The sequence below is a fragment of the Lycium ferocissimum genome, unplaced genomic scaffold (assembly GCF_029784015.1).
Source record: "Lycium ferocissimum isolate CSIRO_LF1 unplaced genomic scaffold, AGI_CSIRO_Lferr_CH_V1 ctg2529, whole genome shotgun sequence".
Classification (NCBI taxonomy): Eukaryota; Viridiplantae; Streptophyta; class Magnoliopsida; order Solanales; family Solanaceae; genus Lycium; species Lycium ferocissimum.
In genome coordinates, this window is record NW_026722179.1 from 155,199 (window position 1) to 168,928 (window position 13,730).

Consider the following 13,730-nt stretch of genomic DNA (forward strand, 5'->3'; position numbering starts at 1 on the left):
ATGGATGCGGCTTTCTATTTACAAAACAGAACACAATTAGGATTCCCCCATCCCCACACGGTCAATGGTTCACAACTACAATTGATTATAAGGGGAAAGGATTACTTTTCTGATGTTCTATCCCTTTGAATTCGGAACAATCGAGTTAGTAAGGGATTAGGGACTTGAATTCAATCTAGAATCATTGAAAAACTTACTTTGGAGAGTTCTTGAGGCTTGGGACTTGTTCTCTGACTTAAGGGCAATATTTTGTGATTAGGGAGTTAGGGAAATAAACCCTATGCTTAAATATAAGTAAAAATACAAAAATTAGAAGCTGACCCGAAACCCGACCTATTCGTGTTGGCCCACGATGCCAGGACATCGCGGGACCTCTGCAGGTCAAAAGTTCAAAGAGGTACTTTTTGTGCACTGGGCCCACGATGCGGGCCTATCGCACGCTCCCCCACACACGTCGCGTGGCCATTGCGCATTGCCCGTTTCGGCTTCTACACAATGTTCGATAAATTGGGCATAACTTATTGTACAGAGCTCCGTTCGGCCTTCACCATATATCGTTAGAAGGTATTTCAAAGATCTACAACTTTCATGAAGGAAGTTTTCCAAATTATTTATATGTTTTCCCGAATACTCGCTTGAAGTGAGACCCTGTGCAAACTTACTTGAAAACAGGTTCTGTAGAGTAGTTTCCGACTTTATTTTGTCCTAAGACTCTTCTTATGCCTTGATTAGGTTTCAAACCCTTTATACACACATCATATTAGTTCCCTTATACCCTCATCTTACGGGTTAAGCTTAGCTTGAAGGAATAGGGTGTTACATTATCTCCTTCTTGGGATCATTCATCCTTGAATGATAGCCGTAGCTAGAAGTGGGACTAACTCTAGAATTCTACAGAAATTTTGGCAGAGTTTCCTTTAGAGATAGGACTATCCTAATATTTCTCAAACACCTACCAGCTAACCAGAGCACAACAAGACCTCACAGGGCATCATAATACGCATGGCATGACTTAACAGGGTAACTAAACTATGAACGTGACTAACATGAACATTGAACTGACATGAATACATGAATACTAATTGTCATGAATCCCGGCTTGACATGAACACATAGATATTTAAAATGAATGAATACATGAATACTATTCATGGGATTTGAGAAAGAATTCTTATGCACGAATGACATGAGTGCTGGAACACGAGCATGAACATGACACGATTGCATGGACATAAGGAGCAGGACAAGGAACATTAATACATGAATACTGGCCAACCTGGATACATGAGTGTTGAACTGACATAAGATTTGAATATGTGAAAACATGGATATCATAACATGAAATATGAATGCTGAAAACATGAGTGTTACAACAGGAGACCTGAATGCTGAGCAGAGATGGGACCTAAACACTTATAGACTTAATCATAGATGTTCGTGTATCACGATGACAGCCATATGAGATTAGAGTACGATTTAGGCTTTGAATGTAACCGCAACTCGGTGCGAATGAGACAAACATGAGTCATAGAATAGGAGTATATTCCTAGCATAATGCTCTAGCATAGGCATGACATGAATACGTTAAATTTGAGTAGAATACTTCTGAAATAAGTACCACAAGGTACATGAAAGGATCGCCCTTTGAAATTGGAACGTACCTTGTTCGCTCTGAAACATATATACGAATACCTTGGCTCATCTTGATTATTCTTGTGAGCGAATTATAAAGGGTTAAGAGGAAAGGAATCATAGGTACGATCATATGAGACACTTCATTTTAGAACATAGACGTGACATGGGTACGTCGAACATAAAGGATGTAACATGGCACATGCGTTCATGGAAACGTGATTAATATAGCATAAAACGTGAATACGTGAATAGCATGACATGGGACATGGGGACATGAGCAACATGACATTTACATAAGTACTTTGAAGCTACATACCATGACGTACGGACATGAGTATTGAAGTAACAATAAGGCATAAGTGTGACTTGCATGGAGTACAATTGTAGGCTTCACTCTTGGGTACTCAGGGACATAGGGTTTAAATAAAGCATTTCCTTTAGAACTTAGATATACTGAAAGAATGGGAAATGGTTCAACATAGCTTACTCTTATCACTGTAAGTCGACACCTTCATTATAAAATAAGACTCATGAAGGAAGGGATCATAGGCATGAATACTTCATTCATCAAGCACCTAAGACATAAGTAGAAAGTGACTTTGAACATAAACAGGGCATAGGTACTTAGGAAAAAAAAATCATCCTTTGTGCCAAGTTATGAGATGGTTTCAAAAATTCATTTGGGAAAGAAACTCAGCATTAGCCCAACATCTCCTTTACTCATAACCATACCTCATAATTCCTTATTGTGATCATGATCATAAAACATTATCCAGAGGAACAAAAGCACAAATTACATAGAATCGTGGGTAGGACATCCGATCCATCTTGATTTACTTTCATCATTACCTATCAACATCATTGTTATGATATCGCTATAAGTGGGATACATGAAGACCAGATTGGGGTATGAGTAAATGGCAATGTGGGTAGCATAATCATTGGGGTCAAAATAAGTCATTTACCTTTGGCATTCTCCTCTTTTTTCAAGGCATAAGTGCAAATCGCATAGGACTTTTTGTCTTTAAATGTTACCTTCTCCTTGATCCTTATCAAAATTATCATCATATTCGAAAAGCACTTAGAAGCTATAACATGGACATGGGTATAAAAGCATGATAAATTTTTGAGACATGACTACGGCTTTAACTTTAGACATGAGCACAACCTGATGTGCAAAACATGAAAAAACATTTCTTTTGCATAGATTACTATCATTATGGAGTCTTCATTTCTGAATCATAAACATGAAGTGTAAAGCGCTAACATGGGCATGATATCATTTGTAAGTTATGAGTAGAGTACGTCTAGGCATAAGTACCACCTAGTACGTGAATTACTCCAGAATTGGAAACGTGACATCACTTCAAACTTTTCTTTCTCGACACTTATCGATATACGGAACACATAATATAGCTTGGTACCTTGTCATACCATCTCCCCCTTAGTTCAAAAGCTGATGTTTTAAGCCTATGGATCCCTTAAGTCTAGCAATAAGTCGCCATCTGATCATTCTTCTAGTTCTGCCTCTAAGACTATCGCCATGAGACTTATCTTTTCATTTACTTACCTACCTTCTCTATTACCCATCAAAATAATCCTCTTAAGTCAACTTACTAACATCACACCCTCTAATGCTGCCAAAAATACTTAAATAAGTTAGGACTATGTCAAGAGACTCAACATCATCTAATCGTATCTTCTAGTCGAACACTAACTTCTTTTAGCCATATACATAGTCACACTGAAGTATGTCAACATCCTTGAAGAGAAAGATTAAAATACTCTACTCTGAACTTTCAATCACGAGATAACCACTAAAAACCTAGTAGATCAAGGGGCAATACCAGCTCATACATATCAAGAAGGAAAAACTGCTTGCATACCTACAAAAATGTTTGGCGATGCCTTTGAATCTTAACGACCTACATACTATGATAAAGGACCTGACCATCCCCCCCCCCTCCCTGTCCTAACACTTCACCCCTACCGGTGCCTCGGCCTGCTTGTGCCTGAGTGCTACCGGTTGGGAAGGGTGTTGTTGATACTGCTGCGACTGTCCTGGTGGGTTAAAACTTCACCACCACCACTGTTGGCACTGCCATCCCTGGCCAAAGGGAAATCTCTCTGCATGCGGCCTTGGAGACCACACTTATAAAACATCCATAGTCATATGGCACTCTTCTGCATTCCTTTTGCTACATTTGCTACAAGGAAGATGCCGCTAAAATTTTAAACCCATACTATTATGAAACTGGGGGCATTCCCTTTGGTAATGTCCAAATCTTCTGCAGACGAAACATTCAAGGGTGTCCTTGTGATAGGGAGCTGAGGGGAAATTTCCATGGCCTAACTTGGGGCACTTGGTCTTCTTGTGGCCCCTCTTGCCACAATGTTAGCATATTTGGAGTCTTATGTAGCATTCTCCCAAGGGGCGCTTCCCCCATGTAGGGCAATTTGGTATGTTGGAAAAGCAACCCTCTTTTGTATTTTTGTTGTACGAGCGATTCTATTTGAAGTCGGGGTCAGAGTTACATTATCGGGAGGGGGAGTAAGAGCATATCCCTTTGAATAAGAGCTTCAAATGCACCAGGGGCTCCGTCCATTCTCCCCGCACATTCTTGTGCAACTTGATCCATTCTTGACAGCTCCATCTGAAAGAAACACATCGATAATGATTAGCTTTACATCTCTTTCTCTTTTTAGAGACGAGGCATATTCGGTAGAAGGACAGAAGTTTGAAAAATTTCTTACCACATAGCTCGATGGCACAATCTAGAGTAGAGAGAATGGTAACTTTTCCTAAATGCCCTGTAGCCTCCCAATTATAAGTGTGGTGCGCTTTACACCCATAAAAAGGACTCTACTAGACATGGTTTCATATACTCCCTAAGACACTTGAACCTAGGTTCTGATACCAAGCTTTGTCATGCCCCGAACTATGGCCTGGGCGTAACATAGCACTCGGTGTCTTGCTGCATGTGACCGAGCGAATCACAAGGCTTGCTGAATCAACATGAGACATGTACTGGTGCCGAATATAAGTTAAATCATGAAAGTCTGAATAAGCATGAGATTTTGTAATCATAAGTCTGAAAATAGCGTTTTAAACATAAGTACGGAAATCGTAATAATGTAGCCGACAAGGTTAAACACAACTGAGTATCTGACATGACATGCTAGACTAGTCTATGAAACCTCTGAACATGAATCTGAATGCTAAACTATTTACCAGGACAAGGCCCCCAGCATTACCTCTACTATATGACATGGCATGGACATAAAATAATAATAACACCCCGAATGAACTGGGCTCACCAAAAATCCTCGTGAGTAGATCCGTCATCCTGTAAATCAATGCCTGCATCATGAGATGCAGACCCCAGGCAAAAGGAATGTAAGTACATTTGAATTTCACTTGTATGTAAAGCAATTGAATGAAAGAACTATAAGTGGGGTGCTCGGGGAATGGACAACCTAAATTAATAACATGGATACATTAAAAAATACGAAAATGAAGTAGGGATCTAATAGCTCAGTTGGTTGGCTACCTGAACTCTCACCTTATTGGTGAGGGTTCAAATCCCCACGTTGTAATCCCCTTCCCTTTTCCTTCCCCCCAATGTAATATTTTTTTTTTTAAAATACGAAACTGAAACTACAAGCTGAGCATGAACATGAATAACATCTAACATGAATATAATATAACATAAGTAAACATTTTTAAGTGGGAGAGCCATAGTATAACCGATAACATGAAATCACCACGTGAGTACATAGAGTCTGGTACCTGGCCCGAGCAGCGGAGCAATCCCATACCTTGCCAGGGTATGAGACATAAACATGACATGAAAGGATCCAATCAATAGTCTGAAGGTATCGTTCTAACTGGGCGAAGCGATCCTTGCCCTATGTTGGCATACGTAGTTTCAGGTGGTCTGCACCTTCTCGGTAAACCTATGCTACTCCCAAAACATGAACATAAATATAGGTGGCATCTGAGCCCATGGTTTTTATAACATGACTTTTAAGCATGATTTGTAATCATGGCTTGTAAACATGACTTGTAAGTATAATATTACATGTATATAGATATATAACTTGTGTAAAGCATGGAAACATGTAAAAATGCATGGAGTAAAGTAATCTTGATTCATGACTTGTAACTGAGAACCCATGGAATTCAAAACATGAGTATTCTTGGATTACGGACAATTCATGGTAATCAAATTAATATTCATGAATACAAATAACGGAAACATGATTGAGCAAGGTAATATAGAATTTTTAACATGAATCTAGGATGTTCATGAACTGAGACATAATTCTCTAACTCTGAGGATAAAACACGTTTCATGAATTAAACGTGGCGTGGGGAAGAAAAATGATGTTCCCACATGTTGATAGAAGCCCTACATACCTTAATTCCTGCCTTGAAGTGCACTAAAACGTTCATCTCCTCCTTTCGACTTTAATCTATATCAATATATGTCAAAGGAATCAACATTAGCAACAATACTCATGTTTTGGCCATCTAGGCATTTTATCAAACACTTGGTGGGCATAAGGCTCCACAACCTTCATTAATGGTGTTTTCTTCACCCAATTCCAATTCTATTACTTCTAGGTGATTCTACAATCTCATTTAGATGTAATTAACACCATTCTTCATCACCCGTAAGATGATAACAATCCTAAGTCAACAAATCTAAAACCTTACCATAGTTCACATCATTCTCTTTATCAAACCCATTAACTTATCTCCCAAGAACTCATCGATTGAACTCATCGATTTACAACTACTATTGATTATAAGGGGAAAGGATTACCTTTTTGAGGTAATCTAGGGTTCCTTGTCCAACAATGACATTTAAATCGCAATTCTATGGATTAGAATGGGTTTAATTGAGTTAGTAAGAGATTAGGGATTTGAATTCAATCTAGAATCATTGAAGAACTTACCTTGAGGCTTCTTGAGGCTTGGGACTTGTTCTCTTTGACTTAAGGGTGATATTTCGTGATTAGGGAGTTAGGCAAATAAACCCCAAGCTTAAATACAAGTAAAAATATGAGAATATGAAGTTTTGACCCGAAACCCGACCCATTTGTGTTGGGCCGGCAATGACAAGCCATCGCGGGACCCTATACAGGTCAAAAGTTAACTTTTTCTGCACTGATCCAACGTCACGGGGCCATTGCAAGCACCCCCATGCGCAGCGCGTGGCCATCGCGCGCGGCCCGTGTCGACTTCTGCATAGTGTTGGTAAAATGGGCATAAATTCTTGTAAATATCTCCGTTTGGCTTCCACGACATATAGTTGAAAAGGTATTTCAAAGATCTACAACTTTCATGAAGTAAAATTTCCCAAATTCATGATAGATTTTCCCGGATACTCGCTTGAATTGAGACCCTGTGAAAACTCACTTGAAAAGAGGCTCTGTAGAGTAGCTTCCGACTTTATTTTTTCCCAAGACTTTGCTTATGCCTTGATTAGGTTTCAAAACCCTTTATACACACCTCATATTGGTTATCTTATACCCTCATCTTTCAGGTCAATCTTAGCCTGAAGGTACGGGGTGTTACACACCCGCAGTATGTTTCTTGACATTCTTGCTATTGTTGGTCTAGAGTGCTTCTTTTTCATTCTTCACCGAAGCTCCTGCCATTTGCTTCGCCATGGCTTATTGACCAGGGAGCAAATTTTCAAATTCAACAAGTGGTGGTTGATTTGTCCATCCCCGTATTGCAGTAATAAATCCTTTATATTCATTCCTCAAATCATGGTTAATAATTATTTTTATCCTGGTTTCCCCAATTGGAGCTGTTGAATCTAAATATAAAATTTCTCAGCATATATTCTTAACTTTTTGGAAGTATTGGGAAATTGTCATATCGTGTTGAGCTGTTGATAATAGCTCATTCTCCAAAAGCTGCAGCCTTGCATCATTTTTCTTTGAGAAATGTGCAGCAAGTGTATCCCACGCTTCTTTCGATGTTTTAACATCACAAACATGCTCCAACACATCTTCATCAATTGTTGTTTTGATAACAAACATTATTTTTCCTGCTTTGATCTTCCACTTCCGCAACGTTCCATTTGCATCCTCTGCCTCTGGTTGTGTAACTTCACTTCCGTTGACAACTTTCCAAAGATCTTGACCTTGCATAAAGGACATTATACACGTTGCCCATGTATTGTAATTCTTGCTATTGAGCTTTTTGATTCCGCCAATTGCTTGAAGATCATTCATTGTGCTAGCTCTGATGCCAAATGATGAACTCGACACAATAGATAGCTCAATAATTAGAAAAGAAGAACAGGAAGAAAGGAAGAAATAGAAAAATATGTTTGCAGAGAAAAGTGGCTGATAATTTATTCAATACCGTTGTAGGACTTATATAGGCTTACAGATTTTATTGGACTCATAATCTCATTACAAGATTTCACTAAACAAACTCCCCTAAACTTTAGGAAGAGATATCTGCAACTACAAAATAACAATCTAAAGCTAAAAAATAGCTACACTAGAGACTTAATAAACGTCAAATTGGGACTGATTGTTGTACGGCTTCAATATGATTCCCTACGTCAACTTGTCTGCTATATTTTACATAGCAGGTGCATATTTTAGGTGCTTTTAAGGTTTTGTCCGATGTGCATGTATATATTTAGCTGGTTTTAAGTACAGTCAAACCTCTCTATAATGGCATTCATGTATAGCAGCATCTCTCTATAACAGCTAAGATTTTTCGGAACCAATTTTTTATGTTAGATTTTACTTTTCTAAAACTACATTTTACCTATAACACCAATAACCAACTTTATAACATTACACCCTTTGTAAAATCACCCCCCATATAGCAGCTATCTGCTTTTTTTTTTTTTTGTAATGTAATTATTAACCATCTTTATAAAAAATAGGATATCTATGATTACCAATAATAAGTAGTATAGATTTTGACCAAATATTTAATTTGATACATTAATATATTATATTTATGACAGCATATTTCATATGTGGAGTTTGATGAAACACCTCCTAGCATTGAAACTTTCACTGATGAAGAGATTATTGCCCATGTCATTAGAGTGGAAGAACAAGAGAATATGGAAGTCGAAGATGATAATGAAAGTGCTGACGAGGAACCTCAATCTATTGTTACTTGGATTGGGTTAGAAGATTCAACAGTTCAACTCTTAAATTCCCTTCAAGGGAAAGCAATTGGATACCTGTTTGATGAAAGTTTAGATGCAAATCTTCATAAATTCAAGCGTTCTATTAAAATTTTATTAACTTTCCTTAATGTTTAGTTAGTGAAGCATTCATATCTTTGGGATTTAAAATTTAAATAATTTGTTATTTTTTACAACATTAAAAAAAAAAATTAGATTTTACGCATCTTTTTTGCTTATAACAACCAACTATTATTTAAATAGCAAATGTTGTTATAGGTGTATAATAATAATTCTCTATAACAGCCAAAAAAATTCGGACCCAACGATGTCGTTATAGAGAGGTTTGGCTGTAGCCGACACTTTGACAAATCATTTATCTTGTTTGAACCAAAAGTGAGAATTTTGTGATGTTTTGCATCAAAACTTCCTGCCGTAAGCTACATCACTACGCACTAGAGAATGTACTTGCTTACTACATTAGGGGTCGTTTGGTTTCTGGTTAGAGAAGAGTTATTCGTGTATTAAAATCAACATAACTTTACAATTGTTTGACTATAAAAATAGGAAAAAATAAACTGCACATAAAATCCAGCATAAGTTATATCACATTAATGTTTGGTTGGTCTTTTCTTTTTTCCACATAAAACATAATATTCTTTGACACAATATTTGATTCATGTTTTTCTTTTCCTCATAACTAATACATGAACAATTAAATATATGTATGAAAGAGAATGGAGTTTATTGAATAAATTGCAAAGTTGATCCCCGCACAGTTGATCCGCGCATGTGTGTACAACTGTACACACACACACATTATAGGCAGTGTTTCATAAATTATTATGCTCATTAGCATATATTTTAGACAAGAACTGCGTCTTTCGACTAACCTACCGCCACTGGTGAAAAGTGGTTTGGCTGGTTTGATAAGGAGATTTATTCTCCATTTAAAGTCTGGCATTATGAAAACAATGGTTAATTGTTATATTGTTTTTAAAGTTAAGTAGAAATTTATATATTATAATTTTTTGCATTATAGGTTATGCAATAAAAATGTTAATATTAGTGACATATGAATTAAAATAGATAAGTGACAAATAATTCATAACGTAAGCACAAACTTTATATATACACGGTATACAATTTTTTTTATAAGATTCCACTTGTGGGATTGCACTGAGTATGTTATTGGTATACTAATTTTTAATACATCAATTATCAACTATTGATAATCCTTGTATTGAAGTAGTCAGCTTAGTAATCTTTGAATAACTTATTTCTAAATCGGACGACCCGTAAGGGTTTGTGCATCTTTCTTAATCCATGGCTACCAAGAACCTCATGAACATAAGCTTTGAGATTCACATCAGATGAACCATCTTCCTTCATAGCATCTTTAGCCAAGTCCCTCCATTTCTTAGCATTATTTCTCAATTCCTCTCCTCCCTTTCCATCCCTCATTACAATTTCTATGCACCTGTTGAACTCCTCCCCTTCAATGATGCCTTCTTCATTCGCATTCACTCGGACGCCAATCTTCCATACATCTTGAACAAGCTTAGAATTGCAACCTTGGTCCGTCCAAAGCGGACATGCCACAATAGGAATACCAGAAACTAAGCTCTCAAGAGTCGAATTCCATCCACAGTGACTTAAGAAACAACCCAAAGGAGGGTGTTGTAAAACCTCCACTTGACAACACCAAGACACTATTTTTCCTTGCTTTTCAAGTTCCTCTTTGCAACTCAAATTTTCAAATGGTTTTCCCCCATCCCTAGTTACCCACAAAAATGGCCTTTTACTCTTTACCAATCCTTTAGCTATCTCTTCCATCATTTGGTTTGGTAATTCAGAGTAGCTACCAAATGCTACATAAACTACAGATGCATTCGGCTTGGAATCCAACCAGTCCATGTAATCTTTCGAACACAGTTGTAAATCGCCTCTATAAGAAGTATCTAAAGGGTCCTCTCCATCGAGAAAATATGAAGGAATTAAAGGGCCAATCCCCACCATATTCACATGCTTTATAGCCCTCAAAGCATCAAGTTCTAAATCATCAAAAGTATTCACAAGTACTATATCATTAATTTCAATATTTATTGACTGAACGTGCTCTTTCATCGTCTGAATTAACCAGTCCATAAGGTTACCACTCGAAAGTAAAAATGATGGAATTTCACGAGTACCCACAAAAAAAGGAAGTCCAGGAAGCTCAATTGGTTGATCATCTAATAAACAATTCTTGAAATCATTTCTATAGCCATTGAAGTAATAGCTGTAGATATCTAAAAGTGTGGCTGGCTGAATCCATAGAAGTGTGGCCGGGGCATTGAGCTTCTTAGCCACAATGCCAACCCAAGAGAGCAATGGCGGAGCCACATGTGCTTAAGGGGTGTCAACCGACACCCCTTCGTCGGAAAATTGCATGGTGTAGTTAGGTAAATATATTTTTTATGTACATATATTACATATTGACACCTCTTGACTTCTTCGTGGATTTACTTTTTTATATTTTGACATCCCTTAATAAAAATTCTGGCTCTACCACTGCAAGAGAGTACGCTCGTGTAGATGATACGCGAGAATGGGTGCCCCTCCTTCGCCCTACCAAAAAAAAAAAAAAAAAAAAAAAAATGATAAAAATTAGTGAGGGACAAATTTCGTCGCTAAATAGAAAAGAATTCGCTTCTAATCTTATTTCTCGACAGATTAACGACGAATATCAAAATTTCTATTTAGCGTATTGTCAGGGGCTATGCAGATTGAATGAAGTTATGTCATCCAACACCAATTCTCCGTAAATATATATAATATTATGCGAAATCAGATAGACAATAAAAGAAATGACAGCTGATTTACGCAAATTTCTCATTTTTAAATCACCATTTAGATTTTGTCCCTGTTTTTAACGTATTGTGCAAATATAAGTTTTGATGTTGTTGTTGTGCAAATTTAACACTTGAATAATTGTCCTTTCAGACAATGTTAGACTCGGGTCTGGTGTTTGCTCCTATTTTGCTCAACCTTATAGACAAAACACTAACTGCAGTCTAATGTTTGCAACAAGTTACAAAATTTTAGATCATGATCTAACAATTTATAATAAAATTTTCAGTTTTCTCAAAAGTGATCTTTAAACTATTGGGTAAAAGGTACATAAGTTTCAAAAGAAATAAAACTAGGGTCATTTAGTAAAGTAAGCAATTGTCCCAAACAAGGACAACCAGACAAAAATTTCACAGAAATGATACCCCATGGTCGAAGCTTCCGGGTTCATTGGTGGCTTATGGGGATTAAAAGGAAAAGAGACAAGATAGAATTGAATCTTGACCTCTTTTAGCACAAGATTTCTTCACTAAAACAATAAGATTATATCCTATGTGTATTAGTTAAGCTCATAATATATTGTAATAATCATTAAAGTGATTTGCTATTTAAATATTACCATCGCTTACGGAAAAATCCTGAATATTCCGGCCATTAGTTACTGTAGTACCTGGCTACAGAGATTCTAGCCACAAACTAGGATCCAAGAGTGATGAAGGAAACATAGAACTTTCGGTAGTAATCAAAATAAATCTTTTAAAATTAAAATTGATAAAATTTAACCTAATATCAATAATATTTCAACAAAGATGTTTTAAACTAATTGAATATATCGTCAATTGAAAAGAACATTAGAATAAATTGATAAAAAATAATAATAATATTTCAACAAAGATGTTTTAAACTAATTGAATATATCGTCAATTGAAAAGAACATTAGAATAAATTGATAAAAAATAATTAATAATTTTGTATCTCAAAAAGTTAGGAAAACAACTTAAAATAAGAGTATGCATGAATTTTGCTAAATAAGTTAGTCTCTTGTTAAAATTTAGCTATAGAACACAAAAAAAATTCTGAGCTGCCCTCGATTATTACAATACCTGGCTATAAAGATTTTGGCCACAAACTCGGACCCACGAGCGATGAATGAAGCATAGAACTCGCGGTACTTATCGAGGGATTTGCTAACGTTGGGATAACCACTGTCATAGCCATCAGAAAATGGAGCAAAAGTTAAGCCTTCGATTGAGGGACAATTAGACATGCAGTTTATTGCTGATAGACTTGTGGAGAAGGTGACCGTTACACCCCACTTGATTAAACGCTTGGCAAATTGAAGAGATGGATTAATCTGGCCTTGGGCTGGGAAATTTACAAGAAGAACATGGCAATTATCCTTCATGTTTGCTATTTATTATTGTTGTCTTTGGACATTTAAGCTACATAAGTGTATGAACAGTGGCGGACCCAGGATTCAAGAGTCGTGGGTGCCTCATTTTAATGTTATCATTAACCAAAATGGTAAAATTAAAGGAAGGGGTTCGAACACAAGTCCCAACGCTTTAAACCTTTATGGTTCGGCACGGAAACTAAAGCACCTAACTATGTTATTGGTTTCCAGGGTGCTTTTTTAATATTTACACCCAAATTTCATATATTTCTTATATAACTATACCTAATCTACGTCGGATTTAGTGGGTGCTGGAGCACCACCAAAATGCACATAGGTCCGCCCTGGTATGAAGCATGCATATATATAAATTTGGGTGATTTGCGAATGTGGCCTTGGTGGTGGGTGATCTTGAAGTTTTGACCCGAGTTGTCTTATGGGAAACACTTCAACTTTAACATGTTTTGGCTTTTAATCCTGAAGGTCTGTCCATGGGGCAAGTGAGGGGTCAAAAGTTCAAGAACACCCATATTCAAGGTCGACATTGGATGTAATTTGATTTCATGCTCAGTTATTGGTGATTCCAATTTTGGTCCTTGTGATATATGACTCAACATTTTTAACTTTCATTTAATTAAAATGTATGTTTTTGGTCCTTTTATATAGGAGATATGTTATGTTTGGACTATTGTTAG

The 13,730-nt window shown here is 36.8% G+C and overlaps 1 pseudogene; it reads right to left on the bottom strand.

The window, feature by feature from the left end:
- Positions 1 to 13,047, bottom strand: part of LOC132043479 (UDP-glycosyltransferase 75C1-like) — a 49,877-nt pseudogene extending 36,830 nt beyond the window's left edge.
- Positions 13,048 to 13,730: the final 683 nt, after the last annotated feature.